The sequence below is a fragment of the Sipha flava genome, unplaced genomic scaffold (genome assembly GCF_003268045.1).
Source record: "Sipha flava isolate LNK unplaced genomic scaffold, YSA_version1 1_pilon_pilon, whole genome shotgun sequence".
Lineage (NCBI taxonomy): Eukaryota > Metazoa > Arthropoda > Insecta > Hemiptera > Aphididae > Sipha > Sipha flava.
In genome coordinates, this window is record NW_020272783.1 from 948,341 (window position 1) to 964,113 (window position 15,773).

The 15,773-nt window shown below is 33.1% G+C and overlaps 1 protein-coding gene across 8 annotated transcripts in view; it reads right to left on the bottom strand.

Annotated features, from left to right (window-relative positions):
• The window catches only part of LOC112681996, an 86,719-nt gene that overhangs the window by 18,709 nt on the left and 52,237 nt on the right, over window positions 1-15,773 (bottom strand). The window lies entirely within an intron of this gene.

Here is a 15,773-nt window from a genome sequence, read left to right on the forward strand (position 1 = left end):
AAATTATTTATTTATTCCTTTGTAATTTCATTACATGCTGCAACTATTTTGTTTTTCAGATCAAGAAGACATTGGCATATACTATCATTTTCAAGTGACCCCATAGGAAGAAATCTAGTGGTGTAAGATCTGGAATCTTGGTGGCCACTGAACTGCTCCTTAAGTCCCTATCCATCGATTTGGAAAATATTCATTGAAGTATTTGCGAATAATATTTGCATTTTGGGCTGGAGCTTCATCTTGTTGAAATATTAAATTTACTCTTATGTTTAGTGGAAGGTTATATAAAATATTTGGGAGCTAATTTTGTGAGGAATCGTTATGCTGTCTTCCATTAAGAGTTCCATCGTAGAAGTATGGCCCTAATAGTTTACCATTTATTAAATCACACCATACATTCGTTCTCCACACAGTTTGATTATTGGTCTCAAATGTCAAATGTGGATTTTGGTCGTCCAAATAGCAATGATTCTGTTTATATAAAATTCCATTATTTGTAAATTTAGACTCCTCTCTCCAAAAAATGTAATTTAAAACATAAGGATTTTTGATCAATTGGGTTTCCAACCAAGCGATGAACGTAATTCTATGTTCAAGGTTACCTTCACGTAAATGTTGAATTAAATCAGCACGATAAGCGTACATTTAAATTTTTTAACATTTTTTGAACTATTATATATAAAATATTCATTTTTCTTTATTAACATTGCGAAAGTTTTCGCCAAACATGGTTAAATATTTCCGTCAAGGGTTAGTGAGTGCTAAAGATAATAATATTAGTTCATCGACAGTCAATGGAATATGGCAGTACGTGGCTAAGATCACATCCGACCAAATTATTATCAAGTCCACAATAATATACGTCATATTATATCTGGACGAGTCGCATGGATGGAAATTCAGTTACTTCTAAAAACTGAAATTATAATCATAATATCACTGATATAGTGTATTAAAAAAAAAATAATATTTCTGTATGAGGAAAGGTATATGAATATTGATTGAATTTTTCTTGAGGATACGTGATCGCAGTCACGTGAGGAAGTGTGTCATCAGCTGCGGATGAACTAATCACATCTGCTGCACCGACAAAAATGAGCGAGGGAAACACGTTACGCTTGTAAGCAGCCGACGAGTGATCACCACCTTAGATTGAAAGAACTGTTATTATTTATGATTTATATTGCATAATATAGTTTAATGGTATCGTTTAAAACGGCACTTACTGAACGGCTATAAGAAATAAAATAAAATTTAAAAAAACGGTAGTGACAAGACTGGCCTCAGGAATGCTGTTGTTACACTTAGTGGTAAGATATTATGGACCTTCAATTACATCTATTCACCTGCTTGAGAGACACATACAGTTAAAAACTTATCAGCATCGATTAATAAATAAATTATAAATACATTTGCAAAGTCTTCGGATAATTATTATTGTATTCACGTGCGAATAGTTTTTCTTATTCTTGTACTAACATTCTACTCGTATTTTGGATTTTACAAATCTCCCCATATGATTTCTTATGATTTGATTTCCTGCATACAGTTTTGATTCTTTGAATATCAGACAGTTTTAGTATTCACGATGTGTTTGCGAGAAAAGCTATTCGCGCGTGAATACAATAATAATTATCCGAATACTTTGCAAATTCATTTATAATTTATTTATTAATCGATGCTGATAAGTTTTAACAAACTGTATGTGTCTCTCAAGCTGGTGAATAGATGTAATTGAAGGTCCATAATATCTTACCACTAAGTGTAACAACAGCATCCTGAGGCCAGTCTTGTCACCACCGTTTTTTTTAAATTTTATTTTATTTCTCATATCATTTTTATATTATAATTTAATTTTATATCTTATAATTTCCGTGGAGACTACTCCACGCAAATAATATAATTCGATAATATAATATAGTTTTTGTTGATGTGAATAGATGAGAACACGGAGAAAATGGTTACGGTGGAAAGTGGTCAGTCGTCATGACACCAGCAGTTGCACGATAATATATTTTGGTTTCTGGTCTTGGAGTTCTGAGTTCCGATCACTTGTGATCCATGGTGAGATACGACGTCGGTGGATTTGACGGGTTGAACAGCTTGTTTCGACGAAATCCTAGTCTTGTAGTGACTGTGTTGCCTACGTTGAGAACAGGATTTCTTCTTCTGCTGTTGCTCACCGCCGTCTTCCTCGATATTGCCCAATGTATATCCCGTCAACATGTACGGCTCTGCCATTGAAAAACATTCACAGATAAATTGACCGCCGGGGCTGTTAGATTGTTTCGCGCACATGCAAAAAAATCTCGTTTTGGTACGTGGATGGTGTTTCTCCTGTTTAAGGCCGCTCGAATTAATTTCAAGCTCTGTACGCTGATCGTGTTCTTTTTGCTTGAAACCGCTCGAATTTAAATCTGATTCAGTAGGTTGGTATTGTTTCTCTTCTCTGGAAACGTTCAAATTGAAGATGATATCCAGATTATCAATGGTGATTGATCTGATTGCTGACTCGGGGTTTGCAGCATGCTCACACACTCCAGGAGATTCGGGTATCACAGCAATCCCACAGTTGGATGCCGGAACCTCGGGTTTCGCAGTGTTCCCACATGGTCCTGGAGACTTGGGTTTCGCGGTGTTCTCACAGCTAGGTTTCGAAGCGGGTTTCGACCGGAGAAACTCACAAATACTGTCTTTTCCACCACACACATGTTTCGAATTTGCTATGTCGTGGGCAGTTTTTTCTATCACACTGGCCGATCGGATACTTTTCAAACTTTTGTCCGACAGTGACTGCGCCACAGGTTGTGATCTTAGAAATTCGCAGATGCTGTCTTTGCCACCGCATACGTGCCTGGAATTCGATATGTCATTCGCGTTTTTGGCCACGCACTGAGGAGAACTCGATGCTGAACATTTGGTCGACAGTTCCCTTTTGTACTTATTAGGTTGCGGTTTGGGAAAATATAGGAGCATTTTGCATAGAGTGATCTTGGAGCCACAAATGTGCCTCGGCTTTACAATGTCCATGGATTTCTTGTCTTCGGTGGCGGCGGCGGTAGAAGTCGGTTTAAACGTGCCGGCGTTGAGATTAGACCGGATGGAGCCGCACATGTGCTTGAATTTCCACTGGGCTATGGATTCGTTATAACAGTTGTTACACATGCTCATATTGTTCGACTTTGAGTTGTTTTAGTGTTCAAAGTAGAATTTCAATGTTATTTTAATTGATTTTAAATTTTGACTGGTGATTTTGTAATAACGGTTTTGTTGAAAAAATGTGTTACAGTTTGTTGCTTGGGATACACGTAATTTTTCAATTACATTCCTAGGAGATTTTAAATAAATAAAATAGCCAATTGATTTTTCGATAGATGTTTTATTTACCCTTTGCCATTTAAAATATAATTTTAAATGGTCACTATTACGTAGAAATATAAAATAAATGGAACATCACAGTTGATATATCTATTTATAGATGATATTCGAAAAATATGATAAAAATGTAATCAGACAGTAATTATTACGGTAAATATCATACTAAGAAAAAATATGAATACACGTGGTTGCAATAAAAGTAGGATAATAAGAGCTATAATATTTATGAAATTGCATATTTTTTCGATTGAATCAGTTTAATGTGAACCTGGATGTTCTTCTGAATCAAATAATTGTTTTTTTTTAATTAAAATAAATATAAATATGTATTTAAAATCTGTAATACGCTAAAAAAATAAGTAAATTTGATATTTTTTTTTTATGCACAAGGTTTGGAGGCTTGAGTAAAGTGTCCATCGGCACTACTCCTAACTGTTTATTTTATTTTATTTTTTTTATTAATTTATTTAGCGAAGTAAATCACGAGGCCAATTGCGTTTTAGTCGATGGAGAGAGTTATCAGGGGGAGTCTTAGAGGAGAAGTTTGAAATTAGTGGGTTTGGATGATTATTTGTATAACAATGAAATTTTTTATAATGTGCTGAAGCGAGGGTGTGAAAAGTAGGAATATTTTGATCTTTATGGATTGTATGATTACTAAAATACCAAGGTGCAGAATCAAATATTACAATTTAATTTTGCGTATTTTAGTATATTTTATGGGTTGATATTTTAAATGCATATTTTTAGGATTCAAAGAATATACGAGTAAATGCATAGTTATAAATGCATCATTGCGTTCTTCAGGAATCCATGGTGGGTTTACTTATTAATATTATGGTAAAGTGATGAATACTGATGATAGCTCGTTTACATAATATTGATTCTTTTCTCCAAAACTCGCAAAGCAACGGATTACAAGTTATTCCAATTTTATTAACATAATGACGAGACCTAAGTGCGGAAATTGTCGTCGTGCCGATGGGTCAACGGTAAATAAATCCGCCATACCGACCATGATGAAATCTATTGTAAGCACGAAACGATTGTGTCGGACTCCGACGGTCCGGAATTACATACAAAATTATAGTCGGACGACCGTATCCACTACCCATATATTTATTTTTCAAAATTAATCTGGTGACATTTGAGCGATTATTCATTTTCAAGCCCCCATTGAAAAATCCTGCGTACGCCACTGATCGTGTCGATATAAAATTGATATTTGACAAATGCGTTTATTACAGCGTTGGTCTTGAATATGACCGGTACGTTTATTTGAAAATAATACCAAACAATATTCGACTCGAACTATAAACGATAAAAGCACGACGATCACTTCTTTAGCGATATATGTTAATAATTTATCGACGCACAGTGACAGGCGGCTCTACAAGGTTATTTATTGTTGTATTTTCGTGATTAAACAATACCGTTGATACGTTTCCGACCGAAAAGGTAGGTCTGAAAATATCGCTTCGAATTCCTGTTATGATTTGAAATTCGGTTAGTAATGCTAAACAACGGTCGTACTTTTGCTTCTAAAAGGGTCCAATAAGCTCTGTGCGCTTGCGGGCCCTTCCGAAGACGGTTCTGCGTGCGCGGTATGAACGTATCGAACGGGAACAGGTCGCGACGGATCCGTCGGCTGGTCGGGCGTGCGACGTTTTTCCGACGAACGGTAAAAGCACGAGCGAATAACGTGTTGGTTGCCCCGCGCCCGTCACCGATGGGATGCACGCGACAGCCGTAAATCACGTGACCACTCCGTCGACGTTCCGGCAAGCGTGCGGGCGTGTACACGTTTCCTTTGTGTACGGCCTGTTGCGAGGGACCGCACGACGAAATAATATTGTTGGTAATAAAACGAACGTCGTCCAAGAGTGGCCTCGCGCACACAATATAATAGTAATTCCGACCCGGCGCGTTCCGGAACCGATTAATCAGCGTCTAAAAAATACCATTTGTTTCGGGCTAAAAGTTTTCGACGTGTCAGCGAGTCGGAGCTAGGTGCATCGAACCGCAAAAAATGGTAAACTTTTCTTTCTTTTTTTTTTTTCTCCGATATACCGCGATTATAAAGGATAAAGATTCGAATTTTCGTGCGAAGTTTTAACGAAACTCGAGAGATCTTTAGAGTTTCCCAAGTCAAGCTTAAACGAACCGCCGATAATATTATTTACGTTTCAACGTACACACACACATATATACTTATACATCTATGTTGACTGTGTATTGTCTATGTATTTTAAGTTTTTCAAGACGAATAATAATCTGAAATAATGTGTATGTGTGCGTCGAAGTGAATATTTTTTTTTTTACGGCAATTCTTTTTTTAAGATGAATTTAACAACGCCGAGTTCACTTAAATCTCTCTGTGTTTTTATTTTTAATCCAAAATTACCGATCCCGAGGCGATTACAATGCAAGTATCAAACACAAGCATAACACGGCCTTCTATTTCATAATACTTTTCACGAGTTGCGGGCGAAACAAAGAGTAGAGTCGTATGTACGAGATTCTTCGTGCGAACAGTATTTATATATTCGGTTGAAATTGTTGTAAATACATTTTTGCATAAAGTTTTTCGTTGCATGACACGTGAACGTTACTTGTACACCGAAATTCTACATTTCGTCACGATCCAATGTGCGATCATCAGAACACGAAATACGATAATCGTGCCCCATCTCCATACCCCACAAATCAAACTAATAGTGTTTCGGTCGAAGAGAGCTTCACACGTACTCATAACCACTGTAGTTTGTTCACTAAACGATTTGATCGGTAACCGGGTTTGAAAGATTTGACTTATACCACCCCTCCCTCATCGCTTTTTAGTTTTTGGCGTTAAAAAACGGGAAATTGGATATCGACCGAATATATTGATTAACGGCATAACATTAATTGCCATCCGTTTCGCGATGACTCTGAGAGCCTCCCATTAACATCGTAGTCATTTTGTTTGGAAAAGATGATATTTAAGAACTAAACCACGTAAAAGTTTGTATTCGGAGGAATAATGTTTTGGTAATGGACGAAACGAAATTATTGCACCGAGACTGGAAACTGCGTGTCATTAATATCTTTGTTTTCACGAAATCAATGTTGTAAATGTGTACATTGCTTACATATATTTTAAAAATTAGGGTGAAAAATAAATCATATAACTGAATATTAAAGCGAGCTAGAAATAGCGAAGTGAACGAAGCATTCCATTTTAACGTACTATATAATTTTTTCTCTGTTCGATAACGTATATTCTAAGTATTACACGCAGGATGATGTTCTTAAAAAGCAATTCTATCTTTTCAACGATCGATTAAAAAAGATTCTTGAAAATTTTTTTTTTTATAATCTGATGTCGTTTTGACACACAAAGTTTATCGAATAAATTACATGTTATACTTTATTTTATACTTGTACTAATGATTTGTTAGTTTTATTAATTTTTAAACTGTAACTCTGATTTATAGTTATTTTCTGAATACGAAATTTTTCAGAAATTGTCTAGATATAAAAATCGGATTTTGAACTAGTATCTTGTTAATTATTTATAAGTATTTTCAGTTTAATGACCTAGCTTGGTATACAATCACATTGACTTCATAAATATAAACACATTTTTCTTAAAATTATTTTTCATATAGAGTACATTTCCTTACATTTTGAATTTAATAAATGATTAATGTGTAGTTAAAATATTATTTATTTTGTAAACGGGATTATTTTACAACTATGTATATAGGTCGTTGTTCATTGGTGTGATTAGAGTAACGAAATGGTTTAAAACAAAATAATCATGTATGCGTATAAATAATTCTACTGAGAATATAATTCAGTAACAAATAATTTAATTTAATTGAACCTCACCTATAGCAGCATTTAAACTAATTAAAAGTCCAGATTATAGAATAAAATATAAACTTTTTAGTTTTTATTAAAAAAAAAAAAAATAGCAGCTAATTCAATAAATATATGTATTTACTTTTTTTAACTTTGGATACGACAATACGAAATTTTTGGAATTCAAAATGAGATATATTTTTGTATCTATTGAAAATTTGTTTATAGAGTTTCAACATTTCCCCATACACACATTGACGTGGAAACGTCATTGGATTTTCTTTATTTATTATTAAAATAAGAAAATTGAATAATAAACGTTATACCTAATTTAATTTCGGAAACATCGATGATCAAAAAATATTTTACTATTATTTGTAATTACTAATTACAGACATTAATATGGAAAATTCTGGACATCTTAAAGAAAGGTAAAACCTTTGTCGATTAAGTTTAATGTAACTCTTAAATTTAGAACTTTTCCGAACGAGTTTTTAAAGTTTAAGCATTAAGTTTGATTTTGGCGAACATTTGTATTTTCCCATTCATACAAGTTATAGAGTTTTTTTTTTCTATAATGGCATTCGTCTTAAATTTATTACAATACAACGAACAAACTTAAAAGTTCTGAACTTTGAACGTTTCGGGTCGTAACTGTAAAAATTATAAACCGTTGAGAGTGATTAATTTTGAGATAAATTAAATCAAAACGATAAACAAAATTAATCGCAACAATATATAACGGATAAGTATTTTGAACCGGTGAGTGATGAATTGTTATTGTTAACCACTTCGCCGAAAGAGCGTACGAACAATGGAAAATTAATGGGCGAGAAGATGATGAAAAACTGAAGTAAGTGGATGTGAGAGTATACCGAAAATTACGATGATTATCGGAAGTGCATCGTTAGTTTGAAATTTTCCACCGAAGGGACTGTTATAATTTAGCTGTGTATAATATGTACATAGATGTTCATACAACCATAGCCCATGAAGATCTAAAAAAAATTATTGCGTTTGAGTATATGCATATATGAGGAGAGTCGGAAAACACTAATATTATAATGGTTAAACAAAAAATAGTATGTTGAAGGACATAAAAATAATTTGTAAGAAATAAAACGAGTTTAAAACGTTATCAGTAGGTAATGCACGTGGTACTGCGTATTAAATAGTTGGTACTTTTTCGTCATACCAATCCGCGCACTGTGTACAAGTCTGTGTTCTGGATCATATAATTATTATATATAGTAAAACCTCGATAAGACGAAACCCCTTGGGACCATCTCATTTTTCCGTCTTTGACGGTGATAGTTAATTATATGTAATTTGAAACGAAACTAAAAAAATGTACCATAATACCGGGGTTTCCGTCTTACCGGAGTTCCGTCTTATTGAGGTTTTATTGTATATATATACATACAAAGCGATATAGTAAGATAGTGAATTATATCGAGTTTCGTCGAATGTTTTTCAAAAAATTTCACTAAATATAGAAGTAAACAATCGAATTGCTGTTGGCACGCGCCGCACACAACATATTAACAGTAATTTTGGTTCTTATATTTAGTTTTTTTTTTTGTTTCCCGAAGTGAACGTTAAAATGGCTATTGATGTTAGATGACAGATTTTGGTTCCGAGATTGATCCGGAGAGACCCAGTGGTGTGGGAAAAAAATTAATACTGAACTGAAAATACATACGACGTCGTTATCTACTCATATATCTCAGTAAGTTATAATCAGGATAGGGTGTAGATGACCTTTTTTTTTTTGTAATTTTCGGTCTGTTGTTCTTAAGTAATACACGATGATTTTCTAGCTAAAAACGTTTTTATGTAATCAATAATCATTTTTTTCCTTTGTCACTCGATGAAAAAAATGCACTTCAAAACCTGTAGACTTCAATTTAATCATTTTCAATGTTAAAATTAAATAAATAATTTTAAAATGTGATTAGTCTTAATAATTTTAAACATAGGTAGATAATCAAATTTATAGGTTATTTGCTATGCATTTTTTTAAGATAGTAATTTATTTTATTATATATTTCTTGAAGCATCAACATTGGAGCTGTAATAACGGTCATTGCAGAATATAATTATATAATGTTAATGAGAATCTACTGCTGTTTACAAAAATTGAAGTATAATTACTATTCGCTGCGCTCAAACTATTTAACAAGTACTCGATTTCGATTGATATAACATGAGTATAACAATAAACTAAAACTGACTTGCTACGTCACAAATAATTTAGTTTGATAGGACCATTTTCTACGAATGCATTTTTTGATTGCGGCAAATTACTGTGCAAAACTTATTAATACGTTATTGTGTGATAGATTGTTTACTACCTTCGTGTAAGACGTTGCGTAGATTAAAGGTCTATTCACACTACAACGGAACGGAGACGGGACGGAACCGTGCCGGAATTTCATCCGTCCGGGTCACCCGTTCTGTTGCGTTCACACTAAACGGAACGGACAAGGCTAGATTAAATAGATAACGTAAAATCAATATGACTAAAGATAGCAACTATTATTATTAAATATTTAATGAACTTATTTTCAAAAATGTAAGTCATTTGTGTCCTAACGTGTCAGTTGTAAGCACCTTATTTCTCGTTTATTAAACATCGAAAATGGCTAATTTTTCTAATGAAGAGTTGGCGATGATTGCATTAATATTAGACGAAGAAGAATCCGAAAAAATAAAAAAGCAAACAAGAAATCTGTGGGTACATCCAGCTTGGCAGAAGCGTTCTGTCGAAGGCGAATTCATCACGCTGTACAAAGAGCTTGTGGATGACGAGTCTAAATTTCATCAATACTTTAGAATGAGTATGTACAGTTTTGAAAATCCGGACGGAAACCCGTTCAAGAATAGTCGCAAAGAATATTTTTATCGCCCGTCCCCGGGCCGTTGCACCGTTCCGTTATCGTTCCGGGTAAATATGAACGCTTACATTTAAAAACATAGAAACAATATTTGTTACATGACCGGACGGGTTCCGTACGGATTCCGTCCCGTCTCCGTTCCGTTGTAGTGTGAATAGACCTTAATTTTATTGTTATAGTCCATAAAAAAGGAACTGCACGAGATGAAAGGATAGCGATAAATAATATTTTGTAGTTTCCAGAATACGTTCATATAAATAGTTTTGTTATTTCGCTATTGAGATTTTTGACTGATATTTGTTGGTATTCGAGTACTCTATGATATTTTATTTATATATGCGCATTCACTTGATGAAAACGTCCATTTCATAAAAAGTTATTAATTTCACGAAGTAAAAGCCATTTATTACATTTCGTGAAGTACATAATGATTTTATTAGCTGTATAATTTTTCATGAAATAGACAAATTTTTACATTGCATAATATTATTCATCAACTGGCCAATAACTTTATGAAATAAAAATAAAAATATTATCTTTCATTCGAAAACTACTTTTAACAATCTAATACTTTTCATTTTAATCAAAATATATTAGTAATAATAATAATAAAAAAAAATGTTTAAAAATAAAGATTTTAAAAAATAATTTATTTGAACACGGAATCAAATGAAGACAATAGCTATTACATTTTAATTTCGATTTGAAACGTACAAAACGGTTAGTATTACATCAGTTTTACATGCAAAACTAATATATGCATGATGACCCTCTGAAATAGCTATTTCACGAATATTTATTTCCTTATTTTGTTTTACTTGATCAACAGTTATGAAATTGGATGTGGCCTTTTGCTAATTACTTGATTTAAACCATAATTTTAATAACCCGTGTTCAGTTCTTGTCCCATTCATCTATTTTTTTGATCTACAACGATTATATTTTCAGGATCTGAATGTTTGAATCTCTATCAATTTTTGGTGCTGGAATAATCACACATTAATTTATCTGAAACTCTTGAATAATTCCTTCGAATTCCACACGTGTACATGATATTTTTCGTGGTATTTTTTTTGTAATATCCACGAAATGTAAAAAAAAAATAGTTACCATTTCATGAAATGGACAATGTAACGAAATATATGTGACATATATACATATAGATATATTCATACAGGAATTAAATCAAATAAATTAATATGTAGGAACATCGAATTAATGCAAGAGTAAATTATGCGGCCAGTTCTTAGGTTCATATCAATAATCCTCATCATAGCGTATCGAACAATATGATGTATCTTAATAACATAAATCGTCGGTTTAATGTTGTCATTATACCGCGTGGGACGGAAAGAACGGGACAGAAAATGTCCTTGCAACCCTACGGTTGGCAACCGAGCATTCGCCCCGAACCAAAAAACCGTATTAATGTTAATCGTTAATTGTTGGCAACTGATGAGTGGTCTCGGTGCGATTAAGTTGTTCGGTTGCCGATCGTACGGTTGTTTTAATCAACTTAGTCTTTCTACCCCGGACTGTGTACCTATGTGATATATACTTAAAGAGAGAGAAAGGAGATATTATCCGGAGCGAATTAGACAGCTTTTAGCATTAAATTTAGCACATATAACTATTTATCCTGCGTAATATTATGCATGCACGCATGCCTACGTCGATCAAGCTGGGTTCGCTCTACACGCCGTATCCTGTAAGATTATATCCTCCGATTGGCTGAACCGCATGATTACGTTTAGGTATACCGTATATGGTATTCATTATTAAGGAATTCATCGGACGTCACCGCAGTGATCATACCGTAGAGTGTCCGGATTCAGTACGTTTTCAATTTTAAAATCGTTGTACTTCACAGTTACACAGAGGTAATACTTTTTAAGCTTTTTCTACTGCCGTCGTTATATATTTTTGTGTACGAATGACGTTCTTCGGAAACGAGTGATTTTTTTCTTATAATTTCTTTATGAAATTCCAAATGCATGTCGTCTCTATATGTAGTGACTTCATATTTATGCATGTTTATATATACGAAGTTTTTGTACACTTAATCGTTGTATGAACAATCGATTCGGTGAGGCACGCGATGTGTGATGTTGCAGACAGAAACAATAAAGATTTCGCGGTAAAGTCGTTCGACGGGGGTAGTTGTGTTATTTCGGACCGTCAAAACCCACCGAGTGGATTCGCGTTGTTTTATCACCATAATAACAATATCGAGTCCGCTGCATTTGTGTACTTACCACTACTATACAGGTACATATACCTACGTATATCCTCGATAGGTCATCCGCCGTTCGTTGTGTTAATAGATTAATAAATACGTACGAACACCGTTCGGTAAAAATAATAGCGTTTCGTTTATTCAACCGCCGGGATTATTGCAACGGCGTTACGGCATAATAATATAATGTTGACAGAATACCGTTCGGTACGGTCAGCGCAGAAATATTAAAATAGCAATCGGTAATATTTTTATCAAATGTATATAGTTACTATAATATAATACGATTGAATATTTTACCGAATGTCGGCCGGAAATTTGTTTTATAACAAATTTTATTACACACTTTTGTATGTGTACACCATACGCGTTTCATAATCTAACTTTTAGTCTTTCCGGTAATGTTGTTTCAGCCGAAATTCAAAAATACAGATTATTGTTGAACGTGGACTTTTGAATAATGTGCATACGCTTAAACAAACAAATAATTACGAAACTATGCGTTAGATTTATTTTCTATAAAACTGTCGAGAAAACATTTTTCGTAGGTATTGATTTTACATTATACGTGAAGCGATCATATATTTTTCTTAAAAACTCAAAACGGGACAAAAAAAAAAAAAAAATTTTGATTAAAAACAAATTTTTTTATTTGATAATTATTAGTAAAACAATAAACTATTATGATTTTAAGAGACAAAAATGAAATTTTATTAAAAAAGAAAAAGCGTCTAAGTAAAGAAAAGAAAACAGTCCATAATTACTGTAGTACCGAAATAATGAACTATAAAAATGATTTTTTGTTAGCGCTGATCATGCGGTATTAACACACATATTAGTTTTATACGTCCACATTGTTCGCCGCAATAGGTTTTTTTTATATTTTATTAGTGTAGTTATATTCCGATACACCACATAGCTCCGATTCCGTCCAACGTTATCCTACAGTAATACAGTATATAAACGTTACATGCACACATAATAGTAAAATATAACACTCGTAGAAATAATAACTCATCGACAGATTAAAATTGATTATCGATATTTTTATTATTTTCTGAAAAAGGGACATTTTTGTGTCCGAAATTTTTTCCGGGGACAACTGGATGAAGATGCGAGATACGGGACATATGGTCACCTTAACTGTACGCAATTGTCATGGATTAGTTCGATCGACCGTATACAAAGTTTATATGCACACACCGGTCATAATAGTTTGTATAATTTTTACCCATCGAATTACCCAAAGATTATAATCCGGACAAAGAACTGTTTCGAATGAACTTTCGTATGAAGTTTTTGTATTACGTGAATTGTAATCTAAGATAAATGGTTCATTTGAAATATTCTAATTCGACAAAGATCTAAAAACAATAATGGTTCGACCGACAAACGTAGTGAATTTGTTTCAGCCAAAACTTTTATTGGGTTTATTTTAATCGCAAACTATTTATATGTATCAGACGTTTTATGTAAGTAAACTATTTATTCGCCGGATTCGAATAAATAGCAAATGCTCTTGCAACACACCACTCGTATAAAATATCCATCTCACATTAACCTGAAACAATCTCATAAATATTCTTCGTCTACACCATTTATCTAGTTAAAAAGGTTTAAATTGTTCTTTCGTAGAAGATCATTCGAGTCCGCATTGGATTTCAAATGGTAAATCGTTTTTTCAAGGAAAACCTTTCAACAATATGTATAATCCAAACGAATTGTGCAACTCCGTGAACACCGTTTGACAGTTTATTATAACAATATACAATAACTATATCATTTTGTGTACAGTACGAACAGTAGATTTAAAAGTTTCGTTAAAAATATCGTGCGAAGTATAACTTTACTGTTTTCTCAATGAAGTTCATGGCGTAAACGTGTCAAATTTAAATGAAAGCGAATTCCTCATCCGTTATGCTGATATATTTTATAAACGCTCATTATTATATATAGTTTCAGACTGTTGTCTTAATGCCGACAACCAAAAGATTAGGGTGAAGTATAAGAACGTGATACGAAATCTTATGGAATTTATGGTGAACCGTTCAAGACAATATGCACTGAACAAATAAAACACACGTGTCGCACCGGAGAAACATGTTTCACGAACAGCTCTTTTTTTCGTATACAAAAAACTATTATACATTATTATAGAAACGGATTTATTTGAAGTCGCACAAATATTTCGTTAGAAACGAAGCCCGGTGTAATATTGATGGCTAATTATTCTGAACCTCCAGTCGTTTTTATTATAAATCAATAAAATATATTATTTTCAGTACCTCAAAGTATATTTGTGTTGATATTTAATGGCTTCGTATAAGTTATAAAATATCGTGAAGATTTTTTATTTATTTATTTACGGACCAGAAGCTCAATATAGTTTGTAAAAACTAAATATTAAATTTAAATAGCGTTTATGTAACATACAGCTATACATATAGTTGTTTCATAATAGTAAAGTTAATATAAATAACACGAAAAAACAAATGATTTAATGGTGTTAAATAATTTAAGGTATTCATTGCCAAGGTGCATAAACTTTTTATTCGGCTAGTTTCTACCATAATTTTAATTGTGAGCGGCAATAGTAAAGTGAATATATGACCTAGGGGGACGGAAAGGAACTTTAAAATTAATTAGGAAAAGTAGAGAAGGAGCATCAATACATCCTTTAACCCTTTATTAAAGTTTCGCAAAAATAGTAAGTTAGTCTCAACTTTCATATCTGCCAAAGTGACAATATCGAGCTTACGCGTAACTGGTCGGTAATGGTGTGAAGGGAGATTAATTTTTGAAATAAACGATGACGAGTTTAAAAATCGTTATTGGACAAGTTGTATAAAAGAAGAATCCGCTGATGCATAGGGGTTCCAGCGTATTGAGGTACATTCATGGAGGGATCTAACAAGGGAGCAATAGATAGTCTTGAGTGAAGTAGACAACTTAAACTCTTTGGAAAGGCGTAACACTAAATCAAGTGTTTCAAGAGATTTACAAAAAAATTTTTCAATGTGGGGGTGAAAGTTCAGCTTAGGGTTGAGTAAAATACGTAAATCTTTTATCATATTTATTGAATGAATATTAAGATATTGATAACGCAGGTAAAAATTATAATAATTTGATCTCCTTATTCAATACTCGATGAAATCTCAATAACAATGGATTTATACCTAAAAACTCTACCAGATGGATACGATTTAATTCAAGAAAAATAGGGCTGACCAAATCATTATGCTAATAACGTTCAGAATCCAACCGAAAATAAATAATATATTTATATCATGCGGTTCGCAAAAAGTTTGAACTTTAGAGCGCGTTTGCATATCTCAGCACAGCGATCAATTATTATTCATATTTTATTGTTTTACATTTTATAATAATATGACTACCCTAATCGTGTCTGATTGACT